Genomic DNA, 14,929 nt, shown 5'->3' with positions numbered 1-14,929 from the left:
TTCAACATCATTTTTCATTATATGATCGCGAATAAAATGATACCTGACATCAATGTGTTTCGTCTTGGAGTGCATGACTGGATTGTTTGAGATAGCAATGGCACTGGTATAGTCACAAAAGATAGGGGTCTTTGAATACTTAATATCATAATGAAGCAACTGGTGCTTCATCCAGAGTATCCGAGCACAACAACTGGCTGCAGACACATATTCTGCTTCAGCAGTGGATAAAGAGACTGAAGTTTGCTTCTTACTGGTCCAGCTCACCATTTTCCCACCAAGGAAATGACATCCACCAGTAGTGGATTTCCTGTCTATCTTACAACCTGCATGATCTGAATCTGAATAACCCATTAGATCTAAGCCTGAGCCTTTCGGATACCAAAGACCCAAACTGGGAGTACCCATAAGGTACTTCAAAATGCGCTTTACAGCCGCCATATGAGATTCTTTTGGGTTAGACTGATATCTGGCAGAAAGACATGTTGCAAACATTATATCTGGTCTACTGGCAGTTAAATACATTAGTGAACCAATCATGCCTCTATAGGCAGTGGTGTTCACTGGCTTCCCATCAGGGTCTGAATCTATTGTTAAAGGTGCAGAAATTGGAGTTGATTTTGAAGGTGAAGAATTCATATTGAATTTTCTTAAAATATCTCTAACATATTTTTCTTGATTAATAAAAATACCATCACTGGTTTGTTTAATCTGGAGTCCAAGAAAAAATGTTAATTCACCCATCAAACTCATTTCAAATTTTGAAGACATAATTTTTGAAAATTTCTTGCACAAAGATTCATCAGTAGAACCAAAAATAATATCATCAACATAAACTTGTACCAACAGAAGATTACCTCTTTCACGAAGAATACATAAGGTATTGCCAATTGCACCTCTTTTGAAACCGTTTTCTGATAAGTGTTTGGTCAGAGTATACTACCAGGCTCGAGGGGCTTGTCTGAGGCCATAGAGTGCCTTGTCCAGGCGATATACCCAATGTGGATGCTTTTCATCAATGAAGCCTGGAGGTTGCTTGACATAAACTTCTTCTTCTAATTCTCCATTCAAAAATGCACTCTTTACGTCCATCTGGTAGACCTTGAACTTATGATGAGCAGCAAAGGCTAAAAACATTCTGATGGCTTCTAACCTTGCTACTGATGCAAATGATTCTTCAAAGTCAAGGTCTGTCTGGACGTACCCTTGTGCCACCAATCTGGCCTTGTTTCTGATCACATGACCATCTTCATCAACCTTATTCCTGAAGACCCATCTGGTTCCAATTGGTTCTTCCTTGCCAACTGGAGGAACCAGATTCCAAACTTTATTTCGTTCGAAATGGTGAAGCTCTTCTTGCATAGCTATCACCCAGCTTGGATCATTCATTGCCTTGTCAATCTTCTTCGGTTCAATCAGTGATAAGAAGCTGGCATATAAACATTGTTCACTAGAGGCACTTCTGGTCTGAACCCCTTTACTGGAGTCACCGATAATCTGGTTGATTGGGTGAGCTTTTGTCCACTTAGAGTATTGACCAGGATTGTTTCTGACAACGATATCAGTGCAAGAATTCAATTGATTTTCTAGAATGGGATCTTGCCAGACAACTTCAGCATCTTCATCAGAATCTGTAAGATCATGATTTGCATCATGAAATTCTTCATTTAAAGGCATTTCTTGAATTACTGGCTCAAAATCAATTGAATCTGATACTAGTGGTGTAGTACGAACATCTGATCTAATAACAAGTTCAGAGGGTAGTTTGAAACTTATTGAAGGATAAAATGAAGTATTACTGGGAGGTTTTTCAATTTGCACTGGTTCCAAGTCAGGATGACTGGAAACATCTTCAAATGAATCTTTATTGTAGTTGATAGGATCAGATTGACCAAAGATAATTGGATTTTCTTTAGGAGAATTAAGGGTTGGCTTTTTATTGATAGCTTCAGTTGACTCATCAAATGTGATATGAATTGACTCCTGGACCTTTTCCAGTCTTTTGTTGTAGACTCTGAAGGCTTTGCGAATGGCTGAATATCCTAAGAAATATCCTTCATCAGCTTTGGCATCAAATTTAAACTGACTGGAGTCGTTCAGGATATATACTGGACATCCAAAAACATGAAAATAACCAATATTTGGTTTTCTATTTCTTAATATTTCATAGGATGTCTTGGTGTGTCTCTTCCCATATACTGAGCGATTTTGGGTGTGACAAGCAGTTGCAATTGCTTCAGGCCAGTACATTTTAGGAAGACCAGATTCAGCAAGCATACTCCTGGCAGCTTCTATCAGCGTTCTGTTCTTTCTTTCTACGAATCCATTATGCTCTGGAGTGTGTGCTGATGAGAAATTCTGGGAGATGCCAGTGTCAGTGCAGAATTTCTCCAGAGTTGCATTCTGGAATTCTGTTCCATTACCACTTCCTAACTGACACACTTTTCGCTTATATTTGAGTTCAATTTGCTTGATAAGAGCGATGACTTCAGCAACAGTTTCATTCTTTGACCTAAGAAATATTACCCAACAATATCTGGAGTATTCATCAACAACTACCAGGGTGTATTTCTTACCAGCACGAGTCTGAATATTCACTGGACCAAAAAGGTCCATATGAAGCATATGAAAAGGTTCAGATATGCTAAAATTTTGTTTCGTCTTGAAACTGGTGCATTTCTGCTTACCAATCTCACATCCTGGACTTGGCCTTTCCTTTTTGAGGAAACAGAAGGTATACCATCTGCAAGTTGTTTTCTGGACAACTTGTTAATATTTTTGAAATTTAAATGGGATAACCTTTTATGCCATAGCCAGTTTGTGTCTTCATCAGCCTTGATATAGAAACACTGCTCTGATGGAGAGCTTTCCATATCCATCACATACACATTCCCTTTTCTGGGAGCAATCAATACTATCTTCCAATCCTTATTAAATACAATGCCCTGAGAGATGTTAAATAACACCTGGTAGCCATCATCACACAACTGGCTCACACTTATGAGGTTGTATTTCAAACCATTTACATAAGCTACCCGTCTGAATTTGACTTGATCATTATTCAGAACACCGTATCCCTCAGTCTTTCCAGAACCATCATTTCCAAAAGTAATAGAGGGTCCGTCTGAAACTTCGAACTCCTTGGATCCCGGCTGGTATATGGTTGATTTCACTTTTAAAAATAGTGGGTTTCTCAGTAAACACCACTGGAACTGACAGTTTTGAAACCTTTTTCTTTTTCTTATCAACAGATGTGCTCGATTTTTCTTTCTTTGAAAAAGGTTTTGTATTTTGTTTAGGGCCACATGAAGTACCCTCAAAATTGTTAATTCTTGCGTTGCAACTTTGAACTTGACTAGCCAGTAGTTGAAACTGACTCTCCAGCCTTAACAAAATAGTTTCTTTAGATGACACCATAGCCTTTCCAGATGACTGTACTTTTGGCTTAGGTGGAGGAACAACATTCTTCTTTTTCTAAACATGGGGTTCTTTAGAAGATGATTGAGTCAAAGGTTTATTCTGCTTAACCTTCTTGACTGGAGCATTCATCTGGGGAGCTCCAGTCTTAACCTCAGACAATTGAACAGGAGGAATAATACAAGTTTTGGGTGTTGTTGGTTCATCATAAATAGTGCTAGGTTTTAACACTTCAGGCAATCGGTCAACAACAGGTATTAATGCAGCAGAATGCCAGCGAAATTGAACTTAAATATAAGCGAAAAGTGTGTCAGTTAAGAAGTGATAATGGAACAGAATGCCAGAATGCAACTCTGGAGAAATTCTGCACTGACACTGGCATCTTCCAGAATTTTTCATCAGCACACACTCCAGAGCAAAATGGAGTTGTAGAAAGAAAGAACAGAACGCTGATAGAAGCTGCCAGGACTATGCTTCCTGAATCTGGTCTTCCTAAAATGTACTGGCTGAAGCAATTGCAACTGCTTGCCACACTCAGAATCGCTCAGTATATGTGAAGAGACACAAGAAGACATCCTATGAAATATTAAGAAACAGAAAACTAAATATTGGTTATTTTCACGTTTTTGGATGTCGTGTATACATCCTGAACGACTCCAGTCAGTTAGGTAAATTTGATACCAAAGCTGATGAAGGATACTTCTTAGGATATTCAGCCATTCGCAAAGCCTTCAGAGTCTACAACAAAAGACTGGAAAAGGTCCAGGAGTCAATTCATGTCACATTTGATGAGTCAAATGAAGCAATCAATAAAAAGCCAACCCTTAATTCTCCCCCAGAAAGTCCAATTATCTTTAGTGAATCTGATCCTATCAACTACAATAAAGATTCATCTGAAGATGTTTCCAGTCATCCTGACTTGGAACCAGTGCAAATCGAAAAACCTCCCAGTAATACTTTATTTTATCCTTCAATAAGTTTCAAACTACCCTCTGAACTTGTTATTGGATCAGATGTTTGTACTACACCACCAGTATCAGATTCAATTGATTTTGAGCCAGTAATTCAAGAAATGCCTTTAAATGAAGAATTTCATGATGCAAATCGTGATCTTACAGATTCTTATGAAGATGCTGAAGTTGTCTGGCAAGATCGCATTCTAGAAAATCAATTGAATTCTTGCACTGATGTTGTTGTCAGAAACAATCTTGGTCAATACTCTAAGTGGACAAAAGCTCACCCAATCAACCAGATTATCGGTGACTCCAGTAGAGGGGTTCAGACCAGAAGTGCCTCTAGTGAACAATGTTTATATGTCAGCTTCTTATCACTCATTGAACCGAAGAAAATTGACGAGGCAATGAATGACCCAAGCTGGGTGATAGCTATGCAAGAAGAGCTTCACCAGTTCGAACGATATAAAGTATGGAATCTGGTTCCTCCAGTTGGCAAGAAAGAACCAATTGGAACCAGATGGGTCTTCAGGAATAAGGTTGATGAAGATGGTCATGTGATCAGAAATAAGGCCAGATTGGTGGCACAAGGGTACGTCCAGACGGACGTTGACTTTGAAGAATCATTTGCATCAGTAGTAAGGTTAGAAGCCATCAGAATGTTTTTAGCCTTTGCTGCTCATCATAAGTTCAAGGTCTACCAGATGGACGTAAAAAGTGCATTTTTGAATGGAGAATTCGAAGAAGAAGTTTATGTCAAGCAACCTCCAGGCTTCATTGATGAAAAGCATCCACATTGGGAATATCGTCTGGATAAGGCACTGTATGGCCTCAGACAAGCCCCTCGAGCCTGGTATGATACTTTGACCAAACACTTATCAGAAAACGGTTTCAAAAGAGGTGCAATTGACAATACCTTATTTATTTTTCGTAAAAGAGGTAATCTTCTGTTGGTACAAGTTTATGTTGATGATATTATTTTTGGTTCTACTGATGAATCTTTGTGCAACAAATTTTCAAAAATCATGTCTTCAAAATTTGAAATGAGTTTGATGGGTGAATTAACATTTTTATTAATCAAGAAAAATATCTTAGAGATATTTTAAGAAAATTCGATATGAATTCCTCACCTTCAAAATCAACTCCAATTTCTGCACCTTTAACAATAGATTCAGACCCTGATGGGAAGCCAGTGAACACCACTGCCTATAGAGGCATGATTGGTTCACTAATGTATTTAACTGCCAGTAGACCAAATATAATGCTTGCAACATATCTTTGTGCCAGATATCAGTCTAACCCAAAAGAATCTCATCTGGCGGCTGTAAAACGCATTTTGAAGTACCTTAAGGGTACTCCCAGTTTGGGTCTTTGGTATCCCAAAGGCTCAGGCTTAGATCTAATGGGTTATTCAGATTCAGATCATGGAGGTTGTAAGATAGACAGGAAATCCACTACTGGTGGATGTCATTTCCTTGGTGGCAAATTGGTGAGCTGGACCAGTTAGAAGCAAAATTCAGTCTCTTTATCCACTGCTAAAGCAGAATATGTGTTTGCAGCCAGTTGTTGTGCTCAGATACTCTGGATGAAGCACCAGTTGCTTGATTACGGTATTAAGTATTCAAAGACCCCTATCTTTTGTGACAATACCAGTGCCATTGCTATCTTAAACAATCCAGTCATGCACTCCAAGACGAAACACATTGATGTCTGTAGATGTAGATTTATTGTGACAATCGCAACATAGATTTGATTATTGTTTATGTTTTAGGAACTATGTTTGTAATCATTTAAATAAGAACTTGTGTTGATATTTAATGATTACGTTTGAACTTCAATATTATATCTGTTCGTGTTTTGTATTGTGTTTGTGTGTTATATATTGTTTTGCAGGTACAAGAACATAGAATCAAGGTTTATAAGTGTTGTAGAACACTTGAACAATGATTGGATGTTATGTACGAGCCAAATGAAGCTAAACAAAGAGTCAAAGGTCGTCCCTCGTGCTGACGTCATCAGTATGTAAGAACAACCTCGTGTTGATGTCAGCACGAGGTAAGTCGATTGACTTATTGTTTCGGGCCTAATCTGCGATTAAGGCCTAAGCCCACACGATCCAATACTTAACTAGTATAAATACAAGACCTAATCTACGGAATTAGGTTAATCTGGGTTAATCGTTTCTAATCCTTTTAGATCTTAGTGATTATACACGAATCAAGATTATTTGTTCCTTCGTGTGACCTCCTACACGAACCACAAGCCTTGCGCATCTCCTTGGGTAGGTTAATTGCTTATTAAGCAACAAAAGGCAATAGCAATCTAGTTATCTCAAGAGGATTCCGCACTCTTGACATAATGAATCACATCTTATTACGATCCACGCAACAATAGGGTACCTTACAAGTGGTATCAGAGCCCTAAGGTTGATTACCAGAAGGTTTAAGATCGTTTGATTTGCTATTGATTGCAAAAATCTTTCGAATTTCGTGTTTTAATCCGTGCTTCGTGCAACCTCGTGCTTACGTCAGCACGAGGTGATCTTCTTGATTCGTGCTTACATCACCCAGTGTTCTTCGTGTTCACTTCGTGCCAAGTTAGTACGAATAGCTCTTCGTGATTCAAGTCGTGACAAGTGTACTTCGTGTCCACTTCGTGCCACGTCAACGCGAACTACCCTTCGTGACTTAGGTCGTGATAAGTGTATTTCGTGCTTCACTTCGTGCCACGTGTCCTTCGTGTCACACGAACTAAGTAGTATTTCGTTTTATTTGAATTCAAAAGATTCGAAATGACGACCATACCAGCTGCCGCAAAGTCACCTAATGCCCTACTTATCAGCCAGATGATCATGCACGATCATGAGGTTGGTCGGGGAAATACACCTCCAAAGCTTTTCCGTATGGAAAACTATTGGATGTGGAAGAGACGTTTTGAAGACTACATTCGTCTCACCCACATGGAAATGTGGCTTGTGATAACTCAAGGTTTTGATTGGCCTTCGTATGAGAAGAATGGAGTGATCGGTAGGTATACTTATGCTGATATGCCGATTGAAGAACGTAAAAGATAAGCAATTGAAGGAAAGGCCTTATCCACTCTTACTATGGCCTTGCCTCAAGATAGTGTACATTTGTTCAAAAAGTACACTACTTCAAAGGATTTATGGGACGCTCTTGAAAGATATTGTGAGGGCGATGTAACCTTGAAGAAGAATCGTATCAAACTCCTGAAGCGCCAGTATGAAGCCTTTAATGGATTGAAAGGAGAATCTCTTGACGAGATTATTATTCGATTCAGTCATTTGACCACTGAGTTGTCGTACTTTGAGGTTGTTTAACCTCAAACTGAGCTAGTTGATAAGTTTTTGGACCCATTGACTAAGACATGGACTGATTATGTTCATCAACTTCAAGATGATCAAGAATACAGTACATGGGACTTTGAAAAGGTAGTTTCCAAACTGAAGAACAGAGACATGAAGAGAAGAATTAAAGATACTCACTCGGATTTCACACAAGATCCATCTTTATATCATGCTAAATCTGTTCATTTAGCAAGTTCTAGCTCGGGAAACAATGCATTTCTAAGTGGTGCAGAAGCTACACCAATAGTAGATGCTGAAGGTATTGCTGGATATGTTGCTTATGACAATGCACATGCGAACATTAAGAGCAATGTACAATCTTTCCACTCTATGCCAATGAGTATGAGTTCTGCAGAAGGAAGAATGAGTGTTTACTCAGCCTTTTGTAATGCTCATGAAGCATTTATCGGAGGAAAGATTACTAATCCTGCAGTAATTGATGAGGATTACAATCAAATAGATCCTGATGATTTGGAAGAAATGGATCTACAATGGCAGCTAGTTATGCTCACTATTAAGGTCAGAAGATTCACTCAGAGAACTGGGAGACCTATAGGTAATGGCACTAAAGGCTTTGACAAATCCAAGGTGAAATGTTATAACTGCGATGGATTTGGTCACTTTGAAAGAGAGTGTCAACGACCTAAGAGGATTGATAATACCGTTGCTGGTCGTCAAAATTACAATTAAGGCGGTATTACTCCGAGTAATCATAAGACGCAAGCAATGATTACATATCCGGCTACTCCACAACAGCCAGTTTCGTCACCATTTTCGGAGTCAAAGGCTGTTGTTGTTCAGAATCCAGATGGTACTTATCAATGGGATACACAATCTGATGATACCTCGAATCATGCCTACATGGTAGAATTATATGATGAGGTAGCTGCAACAATTGATTATGTTGTATACTCAAGTGAAGAAAGTGCATCTGAGATAGTTCAAAAGAATGTATGTAATGTTGCTGAGACCGTAAGATCTAAGAGTGAACAAATGACAGCAGTGAAAGCATCTAAAGAAAAGGAAGAGTCATCGAGTCCTGTTGATGACATTTCTATAAAGAGCATTGAAGAACAAATGAAGAACTTTGTGATACCTAAAGGTATGACAACTAAAGACTTTGTTGCATACATGGCAGATTGCAAGGCTGCAGATCAGAAGGGAGAACCAAGGAAGCCAATCAGTCTTTGGTATGTTGTCAGTGGATGCTCTCGGCACATGACAGGGGACAAGAATGTTTTGTCCAATTATGAAGATGTAAATGGTTCATATGTTAGTTTCGAAGGTCCCAAGGGCGGCAACATCTCGGGCCAAGGTGATGTTGTCAATGGGAAGATTACGCTGGAGAAAGTCAACTATGTGGAACAGTTAGCACATAATTTATTAAGTGTTTCTCAGATTTGTGACAAGGGTAACAATGTCCATTTTAATGAGAGAGAAGCACTTATATTGAAACCGGGATATGTTATTCCTGAAGACTGGATCCTGCTAAAAGCTCCTAGGAAGAGAGACATCTATGGCCTTGTGTTAGGTGTTGATGATCCAAAGGAGTCTGTTTGCTTGTTATCAAAAGCAAACGAATCTGAATATTTACTATGGCATAGAAGAATGGGACATATCAATTTCCGAAAGATGAATGACATTGTCAAACATGGTTTGGTTGAAGGAAGACAAATGTGTACCTTGTCTGAAAGGTAAACAACAAAAGTCTGCACATAAACCGAAACAAGAAAATTCTATTGCTAATCCTTTCGAGTTACTTCACATGGATTTATTTGGTCCAGTGAATGTAAGAAGTATCAGTGGGATGTACAACTGTTTGGTAGTTACTGATGATTACTCGAGATTCTCATGGGTATTCTTTCTTAAATCGAAAGATGAAACTCCGCAGATTTTGATAAATTTCTTTGTTGAAACTGAAAACATTTATGGAGTTTGTGTTAAGAGAATCAGGAGTGACAACGGAACTGAATTCAAGAATAATGTGATGGATGTCTTTTGTTTGTCAAAGGGAATCCAACATCAATACAGTTCTCCGTATGAACCACAACAGAATGGAGTTGCTGAAAGAAAGAATAGGGCTCTAATTGAGACAGCCAAAACTATGCTTGCAGATTCAGGGCTTCCTACTATGTTTTGGGCAGAGGCGGTGAATATAGCTTGTCATATTTTAAATAGGGTTACTGTAGTTAAGCGTCATAATAAGACATGTTATGAGCTTCTACATAAGAAGAAATCGAATTTACAGAATGTTGAACCATTTGGTGTACCGTGTAGTTTCTTGAAGTATCTACCTCAGTCAAAGTTTGATTCAAAGGTTGAAGAGGGATTCCTCATGGGTTATAAACCGGGAACATCAATTCGACGGGTTTACAACAAACAGACCGGCAAAGTTGATTTGGGAACAAATGTCAAGATTGTCAGTCATAAGCCCGCTATTCATTCTGCAAGTGGCAAAAACTTCGATTACGATAGTGTGTTTAGTTTACTACATGGTCCTGATTCTTATTCAGATCCTGAGACAATTGATGATGTGATTATTTTAAGAGATCACATGGATAATACTCCTATATCTCCGCCTACTCGAAATGTCGATACTACTCCAACCAACGTTCAGTCTACTACTGATGTTGATGAAAGTGGTAAGGACAAGAATAAGACACCAGATTCAGATAATAGTGAACCCGCGAACACTACACCGCTTACTCCGTCAAAGGTTTCACTGCCTGATGATGATCTTATTTCTGAAGAATCGGAAGATGATTTTAGCTCTCCTGAGTTTCAGATTAAAACGAACTCAGGAGAAAGACTGAATGTTGATTCGGTTCCTCAATATCGAATTAATAAGGATCATCCAGTTGAAAATATTCTTGGTAATACTACATAACCTGTTCGAACTAGAAATCAGTTGAATAAGGATCTGACTAGTTTGTTTTGTGAAGTGAAAGACACTGGATTGATAACTGAGTGTTTGTATTCTGGTTTCATTTCACAAGTAGAACCTAAGAATGTTAAGGCAGCACTTCAAGATCCATGTTGGGTTGAAGCTATGCAAGAAGAATTAGCTCAATTTGAAAAACTTGAAGTCTGGGAGTTAGTAGATGTGCCTAGAGGTAAAGAACCAATTGGAACTCGTTGGGTATATAAATGCAAACGAGATGACAAAGGGATCATTAGTAGAAATAAAACACGTTTGGTTGTTCAGGGGTTTGCACAACGAGAAGGATATGACTATAACGAAACTTTTGCACCAGTTGCTAGGATTGAAGCTATAAGGTTATTTTTAGCCTATGCAAGTTTCAAAGGTATAAAGGTGTATCAGTTAGACGTTAAGAGTGCCTTCTTATACGGTGAAGTTAAAGAAGAAGTGTATGTTCATCAACCACCGGGGTTTGAAGATCCGAACTATCCAAGAAGAGAATATCGTTTGGATAAGGCTCTTTATGGATTGCATCAAGCACCCAGAGTGTGGTATGAGAAATTGTCGACACATTTGTTGACAAATGGTTTTACAAGAGGATCGATAGACAGCACATTGTTTATCAAGTGGAAGAAGCGAGATTATTTAATTGTACAAGTTTATGTGGATGATATCATTTTTGGTTCATCTAATATAAAGATGTGCAAAGAGTTTGAAATGAGCATGAAAAATGTATTTGAAATGAGTGCTGTGGGGGAATTACAATTTTTCCTCGGACTACAAGTAGATCAAAGGAAAGATGGATTCTTTATTCACCAGTCTAAGTATGTCGATGACATCTTGGAGAGGGTTCAAATGCTAGAGTCCAAGACATATAGTACTCCTATTCAGCAATATCATGGTTTAGGAGTTATTGATCCGAAAGATGAACTTGTGGATGCAACTTATTATCGTGCTATTATTAGCTCATTGATGTATCTGACTGCTTCGCGTCCAGATATTATGTTCGTTGTTTGTCTTTGCGCTAGATTTCAAGCTAGTCCAAAAGAGTCACATTTGACTGCAGCAAAACGTATTCTACGTTATCTTAAGGGAAACCAAGGGCTTGGTCTATGGTATCCAATGGGAGGAACGTTTGATTTTGTTGCATATACTGATTCGGACTTTGGCGGTTGTAACAATGACAGAAAGTCTACGACTGGAGGTTGTCAGTTGTTAGGAGGAAGATTAGTATCGTGGCAGTGCAAGAAGCAGACATGTGTTGCTCAGTCTTCATGTGAGGCAGAGTATATGGTTGCTGGTAGCTGTTGTTCCCAGGTATTGTGGATTCAGCAACAACTTCGTGACTACGGTATGGATTTTCTTGATACTCCTATTAGAATAGACAATAAGTCAGCTATAGACATTACAAATAACCCTATCATGCATAAGGTCACCAAGCATATTGATATTCGACATCATTTCTTGCATGATTGTGCCCAAAAGAAGTTAATTCATTTGGAAAAGGTTATAACTGATGACAATTTAGCCGATTTGTATACCAAAGCATTTGATAAGACTCGATTTGAGAAGTTAATTCTTTTCAATGGGATGAAGAATGCTGATTCATATTAAATCTCTCAAAGAACTAATTTTGTAAGTTTGTGTCTGTAAATAGCTAGAGTCATAAAAATACAAAAAGAGTTCTTAGTGTCATAAAAACCATAATAATGTGAAAAATGAGAAAATAACAAAAATATGGGAGAGATTTAAGTTAATGTTGTCAGATGATTAGAAGTGAGGATACTTAGCTTTTAAGTCTGCTTAATCGTAATATAACTGCTTAGTTCAGTGATTACAATTTGGGATATATTGGTAGACAAAAAGTAGTAAGGTTTCCTTAATCTGAACTTAAATTATACAATGTTCTTGTGGGAAACATATTCAGATATATGGTTGAGAATGCTTGTTTTTCAGTAATGAATTGATCTAGTCCTTAAATTTTGTGAAAGATCTAGCATTACTATAAGATTTGTTCAATGTATAGGCAAAAACCTCTACCAATCATGAGCAAGAAAGCTAAATGTGATATTGTTTATGCAAATGAAATGAATGTTAATTAAGGGGCTAATGTGGTCTTTGAGATTCGGACAAGTATGTCCTCGGGGTGTCTTTGTATACCTAGCCTACCTAAAGCTTCCAACTTGGGATAGGCTGTCCAGAAAGTTCGCTACATGGGTCTCATAGAAAATCACGGGTTCCTTATAAATAATGAAATGCAAAAGCAAGTAAGTTAAATCACAAGTAATTAAATTCTGTTATCTAAAAAGTGTCTCATGATTTGTTTAAGGATGTTTTTGAATATATATATTGAATATTTGTTATCTTAGTGCTTGTATCGATTACGGAAGTATATCTGAATGTGGGTCACATAAGTTCGCAAACTATTCAATGGTATATTAGGCTACTCGGGTTACATGGTGACTGTCCTTGGCCAGGGTATGTCGAAAGTATCACAACTTAAAGGAAACTGGAAGTACCGAGTGTTTAAGAGGACAAATATACTGGTAATCGTGGTTGGGTCACTGTTCATAACTAATAATAAGAGAATTATTTCTCACTTGCAGACTTATGTAAATGCTAATCTGATCTAATCTGCAAAAACTTAGAATTTCTTGTAAATAAATAAAGTAGCTTAGTGTTTTATTTTTATTTTTATTTTTATTTTGTTTCGTCTTTATTTTTATTTTTTGTAATAAGTATCAGTTTGTGTGTCAAACTAGTTCTTATTGCACGAGATATGTGATAAGCATTAATGTTATAATTCTTAGTGAATTATATAAGTCTTGTTGCTTACGGTATAAATGTTTAAAAGATGGATTTTCTAATTAATACATAAGTTGTTTAATTTAGAAAATGAAATGTTTTGAAAATTGAAAAGTCAAAATATTTTTGAATGTGTTTCAAGTAAATTTTTGAAATTTCAATTGTTTTTGGTTGATAAGTATGCTTGACAAAGATTGGACTTGCCTTAGATCTTGTAATGATTGCTAGGTTAAGATTTTGGTTGTTTTGCATATTTATGATATTTTTATTGTTTTTGATGCTTTGATGAAGTTTGTTAAGTGTGCAGGTTACAGATGATACACTCATTTTATAATGAAATTGGCATCAAAAATTTCAGATTGTGATTGAAGGCAAAATTGTTTTCGCTTGCTTATTAGAACTGCATTGCGACGAACAATAAAAGTTGCTCAGAAATTACAAGAACTGTGCTACAAGGATGGATTGCCTTGTATTTAACCTAAGACTTAGTGTGATAGGTTACCATTGTATTATCAAGATCATAACCTAAGATGTAATGTGATAGGTTGTTGATATGATATTTTGATGTATTGTAATGCATTATACATTAAATATGTTTTAATGTAAGTTTGCATTGTTGAGTTAAACATCAATGAAGAAATGATCGATTTTATGTCAAGATAATAATGTAAGATTTATTTGATACATTATTGTGATGACAAGTTAGTACGGATGATCTACGATTGCATATTCGAGTAGATACAGGTTTTTGGTAACGAGTATCTACAGGTTTATGTTTCTGGAATTTTCGTAATTTTTCCTTGTTTAGAATTCTGGAAAATTCATGAAATTTGGCTAAGCAATGAAGCCTGTGTGAATAGAAATCTGAAAAATTCGAAGTCCTTCGTGTTGACGTCAGCATGCCTCGCGCTGACATCATCACGAAGCCCACGAAGTTAGTCCTTCAGACCGACCAATGTGGATTCGAATATAAATATGGGTTATTACTATTCCTTAATTACCATTAATCGAAAATTAACGCTAAGTAATTCACACGAACTACATCCTTCGTGCCACTGTTCATTCGTGATCTTTATTCGATCGATTTCATTCCCCTTTTCCGTTTCGATCTTATCCAGATTTGTTGGTACATTCATGATCTAGGATAGTTTATTGATGTTTTAACTTCGAATTTCATCTATTACAAGTCGTTATAATGCCTGATTTTCGATTATACCTCGCGTGAACAGTAACTCGGACGAACCACGAATTAGATCTTTGCTTTTTGATGATTTGGACTTAAATTGGACTTAAAATTAGATTAATTGATGTTTAAACATGTTAAATCTAACAAAACTTTAAGTAAACAAGTGTTAAATCAAGATTAATCAAAGAGATTTGTGTTTCGGTCACTATTCACATGAAGAACACGAACCAACTTTGTGTTCATCGAATTAGTTTCGATTTTGATTTCCGGGCATGATAGTC

This window comes from Erigeron canadensis, chromosome 2, assembly GCF_010389155.1.
Source record: "Erigeron canadensis isolate Cc75 chromosome 2, C_canadensis_v1, whole genome shotgun sequence".
Classification (NCBI taxonomy): Eukaryota; Viridiplantae; Streptophyta; class Magnoliopsida; order Asterales; family Asteraceae; genus Erigeron; species Erigeron canadensis.
The sequence above is the reverse complement of the archived record's forward strand: the minus strand, read 5'-3'. Positions refer to the sequence as shown.